This window comes from Rutidosis leptorrhynchoides, chromosome 4 (assembly GCF_046630445.1).
Source record: "Rutidosis leptorrhynchoides isolate AG116_Rl617_1_P2 chromosome 4, CSIRO_AGI_Rlap_v1, whole genome shotgun sequence".
NCBI classification, from domain to species: domain Eukaryota; kingdom Viridiplantae; phylum Streptophyta; class Magnoliopsida; order Asterales; family Asteraceae; genus Rutidosis; species Rutidosis leptorrhynchoides.
Genome location: NC_092336.1, coordinates 302,227,915 through 302,249,880, shown reverse-complemented (window position 1 = coordinate 302,249,880; position 21,966 = coordinate 302,227,915).

The following is a 21,966-nucleotide window of genomic DNA, read 5'->3' as shown; positions in this document are numbered from 1 at the left end:
ATAACATAACTATTAATATCATTAGTGATAAAATATTTGATATTACAAATATTATCATTGATAATGATAAGAGTAATAATGATAAAGGTAATAAATATAATGAAAATAATAATTTTAAATAGAAATAATATTTTTATTTCAATAATAATAATGAAAGTACTGATTATTATAACAGCTATATTCTTAATTTATACGAGTATTATATATGTTATCACTTAGGTAACATTTAATAATCATATCATATAATATATTATATAATAATCTTTATTGAACTTTTATCATTTGTACATTTTATATATATAACAATATATAATATTTATACATAATTATCATATATATTTATATAGGTTCATTTTACTAACAAATTTTTATCTTGTATATATATATATATATATATATATATATATATATATATATATATATATATATATATATATATATATATATATATATATATATATTTTCATATTTTTAACACTGACGATAGAATTGTCTTTTATTATTTCAAATTATAATATAAACCTATATTTATATATGTATATATATATATATATATATATAAATATATATATTTATTTATTTATTAGCAATTGTTCGTGAATCGTCGGGAATTGTCAAGGTCAAATGATTTCATGAAATAGTTAAAAGAATTTTTGAGATTCATATTTACAGATTCTGCTTATCGTGTCGAAATCATAATAAGATTAACTTTAAATTTGGTCAAAAATTTCCGGGTCGTCACAATATATAAATTCACAATTAATATGTTACATTCTACGAATCTGATTCATCAAATCATACATTATACTCTCTACTTTCACAACAATATACATTCTTTTATAGAAATCAAAACAAACATACTCATTCAATTTCAATTACATATTCTGATTTTGAAATCGCATAATTCAATTCGGGATATAATCGGTACCATCACTTTTAGATTCCTATATTTTTCAAAGCTATACTTTGACTTCAAAAACGATGTTAGAACATCATATGTATATTAACGATTACAATCTGTGTTCAAACCCTCCAAAATTTCTGAAGACACTTCAAATAATGAGCAATCGAGATGATGATCCAACCACATATTACCCACAGTTATATACCTGAAAAGCTCTCGAAACCAAAGTCATAATTTAACACGTATCCGCGTCAAATCCTTTGGCATTTATTAGCAAAAATGACTTTTCAATTCCGTTCCAAAGTAGTCAGTTTTGTCACAGCTCCAACAAGTCAACCTCGATTTTTCAGTTGAAACAAACTTATTATAACCTCGATATACACGTTGCCCTTTCACCATCGTTACCGGTGAACCGTTTATGTTTCACCACATTAGCAGTAAACTTACCAACAACTTCATTGATCTTTAAGCCTCTCCGAAAAAATCACTGTACCTATTCATTGGGAACCCCATAAATTACTCATCCGCATTTTGTAACAAGAATTTTCATACCAATTATTGAGAATCAGCAATCAATATTTTGAAATCTTGCAGCATGTCTACATCAATAGTTATATAACGTCTATCATATCAACTTACATATATCGAATGTTAAGTTTCTGAAAAACATCCTAAACTGCAAACTAGTTCTCCGAATTTTGAAAAATGCTGATGAAGCAGCAAAAACTGTAAACGACCTTAACAGTAAAAAGTTTGATGATAAAGAATAGTGTGCTGGCAAAGCTCAGAAAAAGAGAAGGTTTGGAACTGGAAAACGGATTAAGCAAAGTATGAAGGAGGCTGTGGATAAATCACAAAGACTAAACCTGCCTTCAAAGAATCCAAATGATTCAGTATCTACTGAAGTCATTAAGGAATACCTTGCTCCTGACTCTAAACCCTTGCGGACCATATTCTTCATCATCCTCTAATATTAGAAATTCTAAGATATCATCATATCTTTTATTATAAATATCCTCCATATTTCTGAAGATATTTCCACAATTATTCTTATCTGAAATCATTTACCTCTTCGCGCTATCTGTATTACATCATAAAAGAAACTATTTTAGTTTCTAAATTCTGAAACATTCGAGTTTAAAATAGGAATATTTTAAAGTAGTGTTGGGAACTGAAGCATGAGTTAGTATAATATAATGACACTTGATCAACGTGATTATATTACAGTAATTCATGCTGAGTTTCTAAATGGAACGTGATGATTCACAGATCATAACGTCATCATGTGCTATGTTACACGATTATGTTATTCTATTTAACCTCTAAAATATCAAGAAAATAATTCTTAATGATTCGGTCTTTTCCGAGGTATTCTAGTAATTTGACAAGTCAAGATCGTGCCATTATAATTTTTTTCTTACAACATTAACAATGTTCATTCCGAAATTCATATCTGCGAATTATGGACCATTATAAGCGGTACTTACTCACAAGAAGAAGAAACGAAAGGACAAAGCTCCGAAACAGATTTTGGGGTATAAATCGCAGCAAATAAAAGAAAGCATTAACTGGAGATGACAATGATTATAGGAGACAGAAGCAGGGACATCGAAATATAAGAGAAGATATAAAACCCAACAACCACCCAGAATTTATAAACCATATATATCAATACATATAGCAATATAAAGACACGAGAGAACTAAAAACACTATAAAACCAAGTGTATAGTAGAAGTAAATAGATTCTTCCGGCGGTAGATGAAAAAGAAGAATGACCGATATGAAGGTTAGGAATATATTAAGAAGCAGAACTGGATGGAGCATATTGATGAATGCTTTAAAGTATGAGTTAGAAATAATGGAAGGTGTGAGTTAAAAGGAAACGAAGGAGGTGGATTTATAGTAAAATATCCTACAGAGAAATCAAAACAGATGATCGCATTTAAAGCAGATCCTAATTCCCTTGATTATCGAAGAATCAAATCCTATTACGAAGATTTTCTCCAAATCTCTTGAACTTGGAAATCAATCCTATCTACGTCAAAAGATATGACGAATCTATACCTACTCATTTCACTCTTTTGGTGATAGCTTCACTCGTACTCTTCACAAAATCAAATGGTTTTATCCATATAACTCAATGATTATAAAACCCTAATCTTCAGCTTATATGCGTCATGAAAACATACTTATTGTCAGCCATGACCATCCCAATCAAATTTCGGGACGAAATTTCTTTAACGGGTAGGTACTGTGACGACCCGAAAAATTCCGACCAAATTTAAACTTTAATATTTATATATTCCCTACACGATAAGCAAAGTTTGTAAGTTGAATTTCAAGAATTTTAAACTGTGTTCATACACTCATTTAACCTCGACCAAATTCCAATGATTCACGAACCATTATATGAACAAATATGATTATATATGTATATATATGTATATATTATAACTTGAAAACATTAACAAAGTATTAGACGTATAATACTTTACATAAACGTATTTGTTTCAAAATATACTCAAATAGTTATCGATGGAATTAAAAGATGATATCAAATGATTGATTTATCGGATACATTGAATTACGATTACGAGTCTCTGTTAGGAGGTCTACTTTGATTTGGAAAACATTTCCTTTTAATGATATTCGAAATAAATGGTAAAGTGATATTCGAGTAAGGACAAAGTGTCAAATAGCGAGAGCTAGTCGGATTAGTGGAGACTCCTATTTTATTTTCAATACATGCCTTACAATAATTTTCTCGTGACTATTGATAGGTTAATTACTAGTCTTTAATGATATTTTATCATGAAGAGTAAATAATTGAATTAACGTTCGTCGGCAAGATAAAACCATTTGTCATGTTAAGATGATTTCATACATACATTTATCCATTTGACCTAACCCTACAAATCTTGAATAAACTGTAAGTTAATAACTTGAAACCTGTTATGGTTTATATATTATTTTACTTTCTTAAGTAAAAACTTTTTTCGACATAATAGAACTAGATTATTAATGTATATGTTTAAATAACGTAAGTTGGAATATTAGTTGTTAGATATATGAATAACTTGCAACATACATTAAAACGTGTTCATTAAATATATGTTTTTCAAATTAATTAAGTACACGATAGTAACACTCACTTGGTGATGCGATTGATATTTAAACATTAGTGCATAAATGAATTGTATCTATTTAAGTTTTAAAGCATGAATGATACGTGTTATAATATTTTCTAAACGAAAGTTAAAACGAATTTTGAAATATAATTAGTTTGAAAAACTATATATTATATTAAGTAAATAGTTCAAACTTATATTTTGAAATGAAAATATATATATATATATATATATATATATATATATATATATATATATATATATATATATATATATATATTAACTTAGTCATAAAACATCCTGATTTAAAATAATATATTTTGATAAACAGCGAGCCCCTGATTTATAGAAGCAAATGACCACAACGCTCAAATATATAAGTTACATTTCTTATAATATGTTTCATCGACGTTTAAGTCAAATTTTTGTAAAAGGTACACGTCGCGTAACGAAAAGTGTTAGTTTTCTAAGCGTACGAAAGGTCGTTTGAGAAACCGTAACCAAGACATGAGTCGAGTGACAACGTCCGTGTCATTTGTGTAAAAATTATTTTTTTACCATGAAATTAAATATAATATAATATATAATTAATTATAAAGATTAAATAATATATATAATTCTTTATACTAATCAAATGAGTGTCGGCAAGTTTTGTGATCAATTATGAGCTGTAAAAGAGGCTCATGCGATCATATGAGTCTCACCTCACAATCTCATGCGATCGCATGAGGGGTATGTGAGGTTTACATCCTATAAAACGATCGATTTCTTCAGTTTTGTGATTCATTTTTCATACTCCGCATCAAAATATATAAATATATATTATAAATATTATTATTATTATTAATATTAAGATTATTAATATTAATCTTATTATTATTAGTATTAGTGTTATCAAATAATATTATTAGTATTATACATAAAATACTACGACGAGGTCATGAGCGAGTTATTTCAAACGGGTTATGCGAGCGGGGCAAAGCTAAGGAAATTATGGGTTATAGCTTTGGAGGTTATGGGTATAGTTCATGGGTATGCTCGTCAGGTCAATCTAGTGTTTATCATCTCCGTTGCGTTTACATACCTTTCCTGCAATATTGAATCTCAATATTGATACGTGAGTACTCATAATTTAACTTTTACATACTGATAGTGTATCCCTGACTAGTGCTCGAGTATATAGGATTATGCATGTTTGTACTTTTGATATTGCCTTTACTTAGGTTATGTTGAATCCTGAATTAGTTATATATGCGGTTGAGATAAGGTATAAGATATGCATGTCGTTGGAAAGCTAGCGAAAAATTAAGAACTTTTCATTTAGATATCGAATGGTTTCGATGAACGGATTTGAAGTTATAGTTAATTGAAATTTGGAATTATTATTAAAAATGATTATTATTATCGTCGTTATTATCGTCGTTATAGTTCTTATCTAATTATTATTATTATTATTATTATTATTATTATTATTATTATTATTATTATTATTATTATTATTATTATTATTATTATTATTATTATTATTATTATTATCATCATTATCAATAAAAAGAATTATCATTAAAAATTGTTATTATTACTATCGTTATTATCGTTAATGTTATAATTAGTATTATCATTATCATAATATATATTATCATTAGTATTATTATAATAAAAAAATTAATATTAGTAACACCTAATTATTATAATTACTATCATTATCATTAACACGAACGCGATATAAAAGACGATTAAAAGCTATTAAACAAACCGATTAGGAAATAATGAGTATGAGTATCATGATGAAATTTAAATTATTGTAAAATGTTGATTTAGATAAAATTATCGTTTTTCATTATTTTTTATCCCTATTATTATTAAAAGTATTATTAATATTAAAACAATCATTTTTTACAAAATTATTATTTTAATAGGAATATCATTGTTAATATAAAATCTCATTATTTTTATTAATATGAATTACCATTTTATCATAATATCATTTTAGCAAATATAAATATTGTTATTATTATTAATAGAATAATAATATTATTACAAAATAATATAACTTTTACTTACTATTATTATTATCGATAGTATTTTATCAAATAAATATGTAATACAAAGATATTTTACTACGTGTAACATAATTACATTAATACTACCTATCATATTATTTTTATGATGTTAAATGAACTTTATAAATTTTATTACTCAAGATATATACAAGTATATTTTATATGAAATTTTATTTATTAATAAATGAATTATATTATTTACTCTAATAGATTTTTTTAAAATATTTAAAAATATAAAATCGACGATATTTAAACTATATATGAATTATGTATAGATTTTGGAAATCATTTTGAGTCAAATTGACTTTTGTTGACCTTTGCATATTAGTCTCGAGGATTAGGATTGAGATACACTATGACTTGACCTAATTTGTTAGACAAATATTGATCAACACACACACACATATATATATATATATATATATATATATGTATATATATATATGTATATGTATATATATATATGTATATGTATATATATATATGTATATGTATATATATATATGTATATATATATATATGTATATATATATATATGTATATATATATATATATATATATATATATATATATATATATATATATATATATAATTTAGGTTCGTGAATTCGAGGCCAACCTTGCACTTGTTCAATGAAGTTATATGTATTTTTACTACGAAATACAGTATGGTGAGTTTCATTTGCCTTTTTACCCGTTATATTTTTGGGCGGAGAATACATGCGCAATTTTTATAAATGTTTTACGAAATAGACACAAGTAATTGAAACTACATTATATGGGTGAATGATCGAAGCCGAATATGCCCTTTTTGCTTGGTAACCTAAGAATTAGTAAACCGATCTACTAATTGACGTGAATCCTAAAGATAGATCTATTGGGCCTAACAAACCCCATCCGTTGTAGTGGATGCTTTAGTACTTCGATGTTGTTTTATCATGTCCGATGGATTCCCGGAATGATAGGGGATATTCTTATATGCATCTTGTTAATGTCGGTTACCAGGTGTTCACCATATGAATGATTATTTTTTTCTCTATGCATGGGACGTATATTTATGAGGAATGAAAATCTTGTGGTCTATTAAAATGATGTAAATGAATGATTATGATAAACTAATGAACTCACCAACCTTTTGGTTGACACTTTAAAGCATGTTTATTCTCAGGTATTAAAGAAATCTTCCGCTGTGCATTATCTCATTTTAAAGTTATTACTTGGAATCATTCATGACATATTTTAAAAGACGTTGCATTCAAGTCGTTGAGTTCAGTAAAAATTATGATTAAGTAAATGATAGAATAGATCATTTATAGATGGATATTACGAAATGGTATACATGCCTGTCAACTTTCGATGTAATAAAAGTTTGTCTTTTAAAACGAATGAAATGTTTGTAAAATGTATCATATAGAGGTCAATTACCTCGCGATGTAATCATATGTTATTGTATTCGTTCATTTGGATTAGGATGGGTCTTTACATTGTTACCGGGAAACCTTTTTATATTCTGCAATATTACTAACAGACGTACCAGCAACCTCGTTGCTTTTTGGCTTAAATCTCTTCGGAAAAAAAATTTGCTATACTTATTTATTGAAATCCTATCATGTACTCATCGACATCTTGTAACGATAGTTGCCATACCAAATACCGGGAAGCATTAATCATAAATTCTCGAATTTTGCAGCGTTCCTACGTCAACAGTTATATATCTATATATAACGTATATCTTCTGGACTGATGAATTTCAATTCAGAATATCTGAATTCCTGAAAAGCACTCTAGCTTACGAATTAGATCTCCGAGTTCTGAAAAAGCTAATGAATCAGCGAAAACTGAAGACTGTTTAAACAGTCAAATGTTTGATAATAAAGAGCGTCATACTGAAAAAAGCTCAAATTTTGATACTGAAAAAAAAAACAAATTGAACAAACCATGAAGGAGACTGTGGACAAATCACAAGGACTAAACTTGTACATAAAGAATCCTGATGGTTCTGTTTCTGATGAAAACTTTAGTGAATACCTTACTCCTTAATTGCTCTAAATCATTGTGAATGAATTTCTTCATCACACTATGATTCTAAAATTCAAAGATATTACCGTATCTTTCATTATAAATATCCTCGATATTTCTGAAGATATCTTCATAATTATTCTTATCTGAAATCAATTATCTCTTTGCACTATCAGTGTTAGATCATAAAGGAAACTGTTTAGTTTCTATATTCTTTAAACCCTCGAGTTTAAATTATGAATGTTTTGAAGTAATGTTAGGAATTGAAGCATGAGTTAGTATAATATAATGACACTTGATCAACATGATTATATTACAATAAGTCATGCTGAGTTTCTAAATGGAACGTGATGATTCACAGATCATAACGTCATCATGTGCTATGTTACACGACTCTTACATTCTATATAATAGATAAATATATCAAGAACATAATTTCTTGATAGATTTATCTTTTCTCTTGAATTCTAGTAATTTAACCAATCAAAATTGTGTCATTACAATTTCTCTCTTAGAACATTATCCATGTTCATTCGAAACTCCATACGTACGAATTCTGGACCATTACTTGCTGTGCTTAATGGATAGAAGAGAAAACAGAGCATGAAGCTCCAAAATAGAAATGGGAGTATAAATCGCAGCAAATAAGAGAGAGCATTAACTGTGGATGTCAATGATTATAGAAAGACAAGAGCAGGGATTCCGAAAAATAAGGAAAGATATAAAGCCCGACGACAGCGCATAAATTACAAACTGTGTATATCAATAAGTATTGTAATGTAAAGACACAGGAGAACTAAAAACACTATAAAACCAAGAGTATAGTAGAAGTAATAGACTCTTTCCGGTGGCAGATGAAAAAAAGAATGACAGATATGAAAGTTAGGAGTATATCAAGAATCAAAACTGGATGGAGCATATTGACGAATGCTCTAAAGTATGAATTGAAGAAGAAAGAATGAAAGGTGTGATTTGTGAAAATAACAAAACGAAGGAAGTAAATTTATAGTGAAATATCAGATGGGGCAATCAAGTCAGATCATCGCATTTAACTAAAGAAGATCCTAATTTCTTTAATTACCGAAGAATCGAATCTTATAACAAAGATTTTCTCTAAATTCCTTGAATTCTGGAAATCAACCATATCTACGTCAAAAGTTAAGATGAATTTTTATTACCTCATCTCACTCTTTTGTGATAGCTTCACTCGTACTCTTCACATAAATGAATTGTTTTATCTATATTACTTATGGATGATAAAACTCTAATTTCCAACTCATATGCGTCATAAAAACATACTTATTGTCAACCATGACCATCCCAATCAAATTTCGGGAAGAAATTTATTTAACGGGTAGGTACTGTGACGACCCGGAAATTTCTGACCAAATTTAAACTTAAATCTTATATGATTTCGACAAGATAAGCAAAGTCTGTAATGTTGAGTTACAAAATTTTGAAACTGTTTACATGAATTCAGTTAACCTTTGACTATTCCCGACGATTCACGAACAATTAATTGTAAATAGATATGTGTATATATATATTTATGTAATAATTGGAAATATAATTTGAGATATTATATGATTTAATTATTAGAATTTATTATGTGAAATAATATAAAATATGATATTATAATAATTATTATTTAAAATATATCAATATATATAATTGAAGTATATTAAATGTATATATATATATATATATATATATATATATATATATATATATATATATATATATATGATCTCGAATTTATTTTGTAATCGACAGTAACACTCAATTGTCATTCGATCGATATTAAACAAGTTAAAAAGGAACTTATGTAATTTTAAAATAAACGGTCATCCAAAAATGAGTTATACAAATTATAGGCTTATTAAAAGTATACTTAGGAGTAAATTGTTAAATTTTAACTTTTTTTTATATTTTATCCAGGATCGAGCGCGGACAGTTGATTTAATTTTTATTTAATAATTTTAAACAGTTAATGACCGTTTTTATAAAATAGTGATTAAAATAAATAAAGATGTTTAAAATAAAAATTTAGGATTTTTCTGTGTACTTTTATCCATTATCAACGGAGCAAGAATTTCAGTCCGTGAATGAAATAGTAAACGACGGCTAACAAATTAACACGTTTCTAATTCTATATTATATGAAAAGTGGATTATTACTGTGCATGATTGATAAATTAAAATTATTGTTTCCCTTTTGATTCGTTTAATCAATCTACCATCTATCTATTTATATATATATATATATATATATATATATATATATATATATATATATATATATATATAAATATATAAATATTATACATATACCGACATATGAATCAATGTCCACCATCCTTCTTCTTTGTTTTCCTCCTTTCTTTCTTTTTGGAATAACACCCTCCTACTGCCCTCTTAATCGATGTAAACACCCCAACACCAATACAACACCACCATTATTCTTCATCATTTCAACCCCATCACCGATGAATCTCGTTTTCAATTATGTTCTTCAATCACCATCACTAAACCTTGAAACAACCATCATCTGTTATCAACTTTCACCTTGCCACCATCTTAAACCCATTTGGGTGTCGCACCTCTCTGTTTGTAATCGATCACAAACAAAACACTATCATCATCTTCAATCGCCAATTCTCTTCATCACCTATCATTACCATCGAAAAACATATAAACCTGCTATCATTTTTGTTTACTTTCGATGACTGATACAGCTCCATCTTTCCTGCTGCTACAACAAGGAATAAAAGATAATGAGGTACAGTAACAATAACGATAAAGATAACAATTATCACTATTTTTCGAAACACACTTGTTGTGACAGAACCAAGAACAAGAACCAAAATACCCCCGTTAATTTATTATCATCATCATCATTGTAAATTTACTGCTTTCATGATATTCGACATTCACCAAACAAACCATTTTCTTTCGATCATTATTACTACTCTCGGATGAAAACCAACAAGCCATGAACCATCATCATTCATTGCAGCTGCAATTCAATTCTGCTATCCATTCAAAGTTAACCCAAAACCCTCATCGAACCCTCAACAGATTACTCCTTCTATTCGAAAACCACTAGAAACCACCTCCGGGTAACCACCATCACCAAACCCATAATTGTTTGTATCCATTTCCCTTTCAAACCATTTTCTTCATCGAGTCACCACCAAAACCCACATTCCTTTACTGCTACTATACGTGTTAACTGTAGCTGTTGGTTTCCCTTCTGTTTTCATTTTATGTTTGCGACTCAACAAGTCACCCAACCTCCTTTAAATTGTTGATTCTGTTTGCTATCTTTGTAACATCCCGCCTTTTTCCATTTACTTTCCGTTTAACTATTTTAAAGTCCGTTATATATTTATAACATCTTTCGTTAATACGCGTTTTAAATTATCTCGATTAGGTAATTCACGCACCCGATTCAAACTTGAGGGACTAAAATTGACACGGGGCAAACTAGTTGACTAGGTCACCTAGTCCACCCCAATCACCACCATTCAACCATCTCCATCTCTCTCTCTTTCTCTCTAGCAAGAACACACACCCAATTTCCAAATTCATTCAATCATCATCTAAATTCGATGTAGGAGGCTTACAACAAAATAAATTACATATTCGTGATCCTCTCTTCATCCTCTTCATTTTGGTACCAACTTCATCTCGTTTGGGTAACATTTCTAAAACTCTAGATTTCTCTAAATTCGTGTTTTTGACTTGAAATGGTGTTAGTTAGTGTCTATGGCTCATTGTGATGTCGTGTGTATAATTTATATGCTCGATCTCGTTGTTTTAGTGTAACTAGCATGAACTTGAATTTTGGTGCGTTGTTCTTGAATTTTGGATGATCATATGTTGTTAGATGTTAAAAATTCATGTTCTAATTGTGTTCCTTGTATCACTAGCTTCAATTTGATGTGTAGGTTGCCTTAGAAAACTTCATGAACTTGATTATTGATTTTGGTGAATTTGGGTTAGGGTTTGATGAACTTGAAATGGACTTTTGATGCATTGAATGCCATGGATTATTATTGGTAAGTGTTTAGTTGGATTGTATGCTTGATTACCTTCGAAACGGCATATCATACATGTAAATTGGTTGCCCGAATCATTGAATTGCATTTATGAACTTGTATGCGGTTAATGTTAAGCATTAGATACAGTTTTGGTTGTTGAAATATGTAGATTGATTGATGAAATGTGTTTAGTTGTTTTCCTCGTCAAATTACCTTCCCAACGGTATAAGATACTTGTCTTGATTGTTTGCGGATCATAAATGGTGATTGTTTGAAGTTAGGTTCGTGCATAAAACTTAAAAGTTGCCAGAACTCTCTGCACAGGTAATGGCGCGGCGCGCCATATACCCGCGCGGCGCGCCATTATGGTCTGTCCAACTTGGTCAATTTTCGAATAATGTTTGCTATGCTACGCACCTCCGATTCACATGTAACTTGTCCTAACATGCTCATACATGATTAAAAACCTCAGAAAAATAGTTCGGGACACGACCCGAACGTGTTGACTTTTTCGTCGACTTTGACCGACCAAAGTTTGACTTTTTGTCAAACTTAACCAAATGATTATGCAACCTTCCTAACTTGTTTATATACTTGTACCTTGCATGAAACTTGACAATTTGATTTCACATGCTACATAATCGAGTCGTAACGAGCCATAGGACTAATTGAACATCTTTGACCAATCGTGACTATCGTTATTGATACAACCTATTTGTTTAGGTCAAGACTAGCATTGTTCTTTGCACACATTTACTTGTTGAAGTACTTTACTACTCGTGCATTCAAGGTGAGATCATAGTCCCACTTTTACTCTTTTTGAACTTACATTTGGGATGAGAAAACATAAACATTTCTTTACTAAGTGAACACAAGTACAGGAAAACAACATTCTACATACGAGTTTAGAACAAAATCCTCAATTCGATTATCATTAGTTACACTTGCCGGGTGTAAGCGAGAACTTATGTTGTATGGATCCATATGGGTTTGACAAACCCTCATTTAAACGGTTCGCTACCGTTTACGAATGAAATATATTTTCGAGAAACAGTGTATGTTCTAGCACTAAGTGATGTGGTTCAATGGAAGGAATGTTAAGCATTGATAATTGGGTGCTCGTGAAACAAACTTTTGGAATGTATTACTATTATTTCATTGATGCAAATCTTGTGGTTCACTTGTACTTACTTACTTAAACCTATGATTTCACCAACGTTTTCGTTGACAGATTTCTATGTTTTTCTCAGGTCCTTGAACGATACATGATACATGCTTCCGCTCATTATTTTGATACTTGCATTGGATGTCGAGTATATATGCATACATGGAGCGTCTTTTGGATACTTTTAAATTGTGTCGCATAAGTTTCATTTGTACTTAAAACTTTGTATCGTAACTTGTGGTGGAACTATTCTTGTAAACTTGAACAACCTTTACATTTGAAATGAATGCGACATATCTTTTGGTCAAACGTTGTTTTAAAGACTTATGACCACGTAACGGGACCTAAGTAGACGGCGCCGTCAATGACGATTTGGTCGGGTCGCTACAGATGGTATCAGAGCGTTGTTTGTAGGGATTTAGAGTTCATTGGTGTCAACCTCGAGTCATAGGGTACATTGGTGAGTCTAGACTACAACCGGCATATAGACTTGAAGTAGGAATTACTTGACTACTTGTGCATTTATACTCGAACGCTTCTACTCATATCTACTCTTAGTTCATCTTAATCTCACGTTGTTTAATTTGATTGACGCGCCACCTTGACTATATGAAATGATGTCGAATGCACATATGAATCAGGGTAATATAATTTTCGGGATTATATTACGGTGACTCATATGAACGTTCCGACATTATGACATAAAGAATTTAAGGCGAGTCGAGGAAAAACTTCTCTTTATCTTTATTCTATATCATGGTTAGTATTATTGAGAATACTAATCATTGATATTCTTGTGTCTTGAAGGAACAATGGCTCCTCGTCGTGTACGCCGCAATGAAACTCCCGAACAAGCTCTCGAACGGATGATAGCCACCGCCGTAGATGCGGCCATGGCCGGTCACTCATCCAACAACAATAATAATAACAACCATAACAACAACAACAACAACAACAACAACAACAACAACAACAACAACAACAACAACAATGGAGCCGGAAACTCAAACGAGGGATGCTCCTATAAAGCTTTCATGGGGTGCAAACCTCACACTTTTGATGGAACCGGGGGACCGGTCGTGCTCACCCGATGGTTTGAGCAAACGGAAGCCGTCTTTAGCATAAGCGGTTGTCGGGACCAAGACAAGGTCAAATACTCCACTCACACCTTCGCCGGTGTCGCTCTTACATGGTGGAATACTTATGTACAATCGGTGGGTACCGATGAAGCTCACGCCCTCTCTTGGGCCGACTTGAGGGAAAAGATGATTGTCGAATATTTCCCTCGTGAAGAAACCCGAAGGCTCGAACAAGAGCTAAGAACTTTAAAGGCGATCGGAAATGATCTCAAGGCTTATAATCAACGATTTTCCGAACTAGCCTTGATGTGCTCAAATCTTGTGAACCCCGAAGCTTTAAGGGTTGAACTTTACATGGATGGTCTTCCAAAGAGCATCAAACACGGAGTAATGTCATCCAAACCCACAAATCATCAAGAAGCTTTGAACATGGCCCGCAAATTGATAGAAACGGTTGACGAAATCGTAGTTCCGGCACCTAAGGCCGAGGATAAATTGGGCGGCAACAAAATAAAGTGGGAACCCTCCCAATCAAGCAACAACAACTTTGCTAAGAAGCCTTACACCTCCGACGGCAAGAAGGGTTATGCCGGGAACCTACCTCTTTGCAACAAATGCAACAAACATCACTTTGGTGAATGTGGCAAGTTAATTTGCCACCGGTGCCAAGGAGTTGGTCATAAGGCCAACGATTGTAAAAGTGCCACTCCCGTTGCTCGAAAGTGGCCCAATGCACCAAAGACGGGCACTTGTTACGAATGTGGCCAAACGGGCCATTATAGAAATGCATGCCCGAAGAGGAAAGATAACCCCAACACGCGCGGCCGAGCTTTCAACATCAACACCGAGGAATCCCGGGATGACACTGAACTAGTCACGGGTACGTTTCTTCTCAACAATTCTTATGTCTCTTGCTTATTCGATTCGGGTGCCGATAAATGCTTTGTATCCAAGACTTTGACTCATTTTTTTAGCACTCCACCTCTTCCATTAGATACCACTTATACCATTGAAGTGGCTAACGGGAAACTATTAAGTGCCGACACATATTACCGAGGGTATACGATAAACATTTTGGGTAAGGAATTTGAAATTGACTTGATACCCATGGAACTAGGAAGCTTTGATGTAATAATCGGTATGAATTGGTTAGTAAAAACGAAATCTCACATTCTTTGTGATCTTAACGCAATCCGAATTCCTATCGAGAATGGTGAACCTTTGATCGTATATGGCGATAAGAGTTGCACCGGACTCAACCTCGTTTCGTGTATTAAAGTTAGAAAACTACTCCGTAAGGGTTGTTTTGCGATCCTTGCTCACGTTAAGAAAGTCGAGTCCGACGAGAAGCACATTGGTGATGTGCCAATTGTTAGTGACTATTCCGATGTATTTCCTGATGAATTGCCGGGTCTTCCACCTCATCGACCGGTTGAATTTCAAATCGATCTTATTCCGGGAGCCGCACCCGTAGCACGTGCACCATATAGACTCGCTCCATCTGAAATGCAAGAATTGCAAAGTCAAATCCAAGAACTACTTGATCGTGGTTTTATCTAACCTAGCCATTCACCTTGGGGTGCTCCGATTTTGTTTGTTAAAAAGAAAGACGGATCCCTACGAATGTGCATTGATTATCGTGAACTAAATAAATTGACGGTTAAGAACCGATATCCTCTTCCTCGCATCGATGACCTCTTTGATCAACTACAAGGGTCTTGTGTATATTCGAAAATCGATCTCCGCTCGGGTTATCATCAATTGAGGGTTAAGGGGGAAGATGTCTCCAAAACCGCTTTCCGAACTCGTTATGGTAGTTATGAATTCCTTGTCATGCCATTTGGTCTCACTAACGCACCGGCGGTGTTCATGGATCTTATGAACCGCGTGTGCAAACCGTATCTCGATAAATTCGTTATTGTGTTCATCGATGACATATTGATCTATTCTAAAAATGAAGAAGAGCACGAACAACATCTCTGACTTGTGCTTGAAATTTTAAGACAAGAACAACTCTATGCCAAATTCTCCAAGTGTGAATTTTGGTTAAAGGAAGTTCAATTTCTTGGTCATGTTGTAAGTGACCAAGGTATTAAAGTCGATCCAATGAAAATCGAAGCCATTAGCAAATGGGAGACTCCTACTACTCCTACTCACATTCGTCAATTTTTGGGTCTCGCCGGGTACTATCGTAGATTCATCGAAACTTCTCTTTGGTTGCACGTCCTCTAACCACATTGACTCACAAGGGAAAGAAATTCATTTGGGCGACCGAACATGAATCCGCATTCCAAATCTTGAAAACGAAGCTAACCACCGCTCCTATCTTGTCACTTCCCGAAGGCAATGATGACTTTGTTGTATATTGTGATGCCTCGAAACATGGTTTTGGGTGTGTATTGATGCTACGAACGAAAGTCATTGCTTATGCTTCTCGACAACTCAAAATTCATGAACGAAACTATACGACACATGATCTCGAACTCGGAGCCGTTGTCTTTGCACTTAAAATGTAGAGACACTATCTTTATGGAACCAAGAGTACTATCTTTACCAACCACAAAAGTCTCCAACACATTTTTGATCAAAAGCAACTAAACATGAGACAACGAAGGTGGATTGAAACCTTAAACGATTACGATTGCGAGCTTCGTTACCATCCCGGGAAGGCAAATGTAGTAGCCGATGCCTTAAGTCGAAAAGAAAGAGCGGTGCCTCTCCGTGTCCGAGCTTTAAACATCACCATTCACACCAACCTTAATAGCCAAATTCGGGTAGCCCAAGATGAGGCTCTCAAGAATGAAAACATCTCTCTCGAACACTTGAACGTCCTCACCTCTCGATTCGAAGTTAAAGAAACCGGACTCCGATATTTTGCCGGAAGAATTTGGTGTAGTGACCCGAACTTTTCCATGTTTATATATATTAATTGAGAGTGATATTTACATGATTAAATGTTTCCAACATGTTAAGCAATCAAACTTGTTAAGACTTGATTAATTGAAATAGGTTTCATATAGACAATTGACCACCCAAGTTGACCGGTGATTCACGAACGTTAAAACTTGTAAAAACTATATGATAACATATATATGGTTATATATATAGTTAACATTATATTATGATAATTAAAAATATCATTAAGTATACTAACAATGAACTACATATGTAAAAACAAGACTACTAACTTAATGATTTTGAAACGAGACATATATGTAATGATTATCGTTGTAACGACATTTAATGTATATATATCATATTAAGAGATATTCGTACATCATAATATCATGATAATATAATAATTTAAAATCTCTTTTGATATTATAAACATTAGTTTAACAACATTTAACAAGATCGTTAACCTAAAGGTTTCAAAACAACATTTACATGTAACGACTAACGATGACTTAACGACTCAGTTAAAATGTATATACATGTAGTGTTTTAATATGTATTTATACACTTTTGAAAGACTTCAATACACTTATCAAAATACTTCTACTTAACAAAAATGCTTACAATTACATCCTCGTTCAGTTTCATCAACAATTCTACTCGTATGCACCCGTATTCGTACTCGTACACTACACAGCTTTTAGATGTATGTACTATTGGTATATACACTCCAATGATCAGCTCTTAGCAGCCCATGTGAGTCACCTAACACATGTGGGAACCATTATTTGGCAACTAGCATGAAATATCTCATAAAATTACAAAAATATGAGTAATCATTCATGACTTATTTACATGAAAACAAAATTACATATCCTTTATATCTAATCCATACACCAACGACCAAAAACACCTACAAACACTTTAATTCTTCAATTTTCTTCATCTAATTGATCTCTCTCAAGTTCTATCTTCAAGTTCTAAGTGTTCTTCATAAATTCCAAAAGTTCTAGTTTCATAAAATCAAGAATACTTTCAAGTTTGCTAGCTCACTTCCAATCTTGTAAGGTGATCATCCAACCTCAAGAAATCTTTGTTTCTTACAGTAGGTTATCATTCTAATACAAGGTAATAATCATATTCAAACTTTGGTTCAATTTCTATAACTATAACAATCTTATTTCAAGTGATGATCTTACTTGAACTTGTTTTCGTGTCATGATTCTGCTTCAAGAACTTCGAGCCATCCAAGGATCCATTGAAGCTAGATCCATTTTTCTCTTTTCCAGTAGGTTTATCCAAGGAAATTAAGGTAGTAATGGTGTTCATAACATCATTCGATTCATACATATAAAGCTATCTTATTCGAAGGTTTAAACTTGTAATCACTAGAACATAGTTTAGTTAATTCTAAACTTGTTCGCAAACAAAAGTTAATCCTTCTAACTTGACTTTTAAAATCAACTAAACACATGTTCTATATCTATATGATATGCTAACTTAATGATTTAAAACCTGGAAACACGAAAAACACCGTAAAACCGGATTTACGCCGTCGTAGTAACACCGCGGGCTGTTTTGGGTTAGTTAATTAAAAACTATGATAAAATTTGATTTAAAAGTTGTTATTCTGAGAAAATGATTTTTATTATGAACATGAAACTATATCCAAAAATTATGGTTAAACTCAAAGTGGAAGTATGTTTTCTAAAATGGTCATCTAGACGTCGTTCTTTCGACTGAAATGACTACCTTTACAAAAATGACTTGTAACTTATTTTTCCGACTATAAACCTATACTTTTTCTTTTTAGATTCATAAGATAGAGTTCAATATGAAACCATGGCAATTTTATTCACTCAAAACGGATTTAAAATGAAGAAGTTATGGGTAAAACAAGATTGGATAATTTTTCTCATTTTAGCTACGTGAAAATTGGTAACAAATCTATTCCAACCATAACTTAATCAACTTGTATTGTATATTATGTAATCTTGAGATACCATAGACACGTATAAAATGTTTCGACCTATCATGTCGACACATCTATATATATTTCGGAACAACCATAGACACTCTATATGTGAATGTTGGAGTTAGCTATACAGGGTTGAGGTTGATTCCAAAATATATATAGTTTGAGTTGTGATCAATACTGAGATACGTATACACTGGGTCGTGGATTGATTCAAGATAATATTTATCGATTTATTTCTGTACATCTAACTGTGGACAACTAGTTGTAGGTTACTAACGAGGACATCTGACTTAATAAACTTAAAAAATCGAAATATATTAAAAGTGTTGTAAATATATTTTGAACATACTTTGATATATATGTATATATTGTTATAGGTTCGTGAATCAACCAGTGGCCAAGTCTTACTTCCCGACGAAGTAAAAATCTGTGAAAGTGAGTTATAGTCCCACTTTTAAAATCTAATATTTTTGGGATGAGAATACATGCAGGTTTTATAAATGATTTACAAAATAGACACAAGTACGTGAAACTACATTCTATGGTTGAATTATCGAAATCGAATATGCCCCTTTTTATTAAGTCTGGTAATCTAAGAATTAGGGAACAGACACCCTAATTGACGCGAATCCTAAAGATAGATCTATTGGGCCCAACAAGCCCCATCCAAAGTACCGGATGCTTTAGTACTTCGAAATTTATATCATATCCGAAGGGTGTCCCGGAATGATGGGGATATTCTTATATATGCATCTTGTTAATGTCGGTCACCAGGTGTTCACCATATGAATGATTTTTATCTCTATGTATGGGATGTGTATTGAAATATGAAATCCTGTGGTCTATTATTATGATTTGATATATATAAGTTAAACCTATAACTCACCAACATTTTGTTGACGTTTTAAGCATGTTTATTCTCAGGTGATTATTAAGAGCTTCCGCTGTCGCATACTTAAATAAGGACGAGATTTGGAGTCCATGCTTGTATGATATTGTGTAAAAACTGCATTCAAGAAACTTATTTTGTTGTAACATATTTGTATTGTAAACCATTATGTAATGGTCGTGTGTAAACAGGATATTTTAGATTATCATTATTTGATAATCTACGTAAAGCTTTTTAAAACCTTTATCTATGAAATAAAGGTTATGGTTTGTTTTAAAAATGAATGCAGTCTTTGAAAAATGTCTCATATAGAGGTCAAAACCTCGCAACGAAATCAATTAATATGGAACGTTTTTAATCAATAAGAACGGGACATTTCAGTTGGTATCCGAGCGTTGGTCTTAGAGAACCAGAAAATTTGCATTAGTGTGTCTTATCGAGTTTGTTAGGATGCATTAGTGAGTCTGGACTTCGACCGTGTTTTCTTTAAAAATGATTGCTTAACATTTTTGTTGGAAACTATATATTTTTAACATATGAATATTATGTGATATATTAATCTCTTAACGTGTTTGATATTATGTGATAGATGTCTACCTCTAGAACAAGTCCCATTGACTCACCTAATAATAATGAAGAGTCAAATGTAAATTGGAATGATTCGTGGACTGATTCACAAGTTCCCGAAGAGGAACCGGAAGAAGAGTCGGAACCGGAAGAAGAATCGGAACCGGAAGAAGAATCGGAACCGGAAGAAGAATCGGAACCGGTGGGGGAAATAATAAAACGGTTAAGTAAAAGAGAATCCTCAACCAACCGACCAAGGTTAATTATGGTCAATGGTGTTTCCGCCAAGGAAGCAAAATATTGGGAGGATTACCAATTCTCCGATGAATCGGATTCCGACGAGAATTCCAATGATGTTATAGAAATTACCCCAACTGAATTTAAAAAGGCAAAAGAAAATAATAAGGGAAAGGGCATAAAAATAGAGAAATCTAATTCCAACCCCGATGAACTTTATATGTATCATCAACCTCCGAAGTCCTTAAGTTGTAACAATGACCCGGGAACCTCTAAACCACCAGGTTTTTCTAAACCAATGTGGACAACGACGGCTCGTATTAGGGGAACATCATATATCCCTAGAAACTTGGCAAAACGAACCAAAACTGAAGAAGAAGAAACGAGCGAGTCGGAATAAGATAGTTGTATTCGTGTGGTGTAATATATGTAATATAGTATTCTTATGCTTTATGATATATGTAAAAATTGCTTGTATTAATAAGTATTTTTTTATGAATCTAACTCTTGTCTATTTTACAGTTTAAAAACACAAAATGGATAGACAACCCAATATTTTAAGAGACCTACCCGGAGACATGATTGATGAAATCTTGTCTAGAGTCGGCCAGAATTCCTCGGCACAACTATTTAAGGCGAGATCAGTTTGTAAGACATTCGAAGAACGTTCCAAGAATGTCTTGGTTTATAAGAGACTTTCGTTTGAAAGATGGGGGATATCACATTGGGAAACCCATAAGTTACGATGTGTTTACTTTGACGCATATATTGCGGGGAACCCAAATGCTATTTTACGCAACGGGTTAAGAAATTATTTTGACTCAATATATCCGAATATTGGACTTCGTGATTTAGAAAAAGCGGCTAACATGCAACATAAAGAAGCATGTTATGCTTACGGATTAGTAATGTTCGCTTCTCACCAAAGTGAGAACAAGAACATCGGGCTACAACTATTAAACAAAACGTTCCCACAAGTGACGGAGTCGGTAATTGGG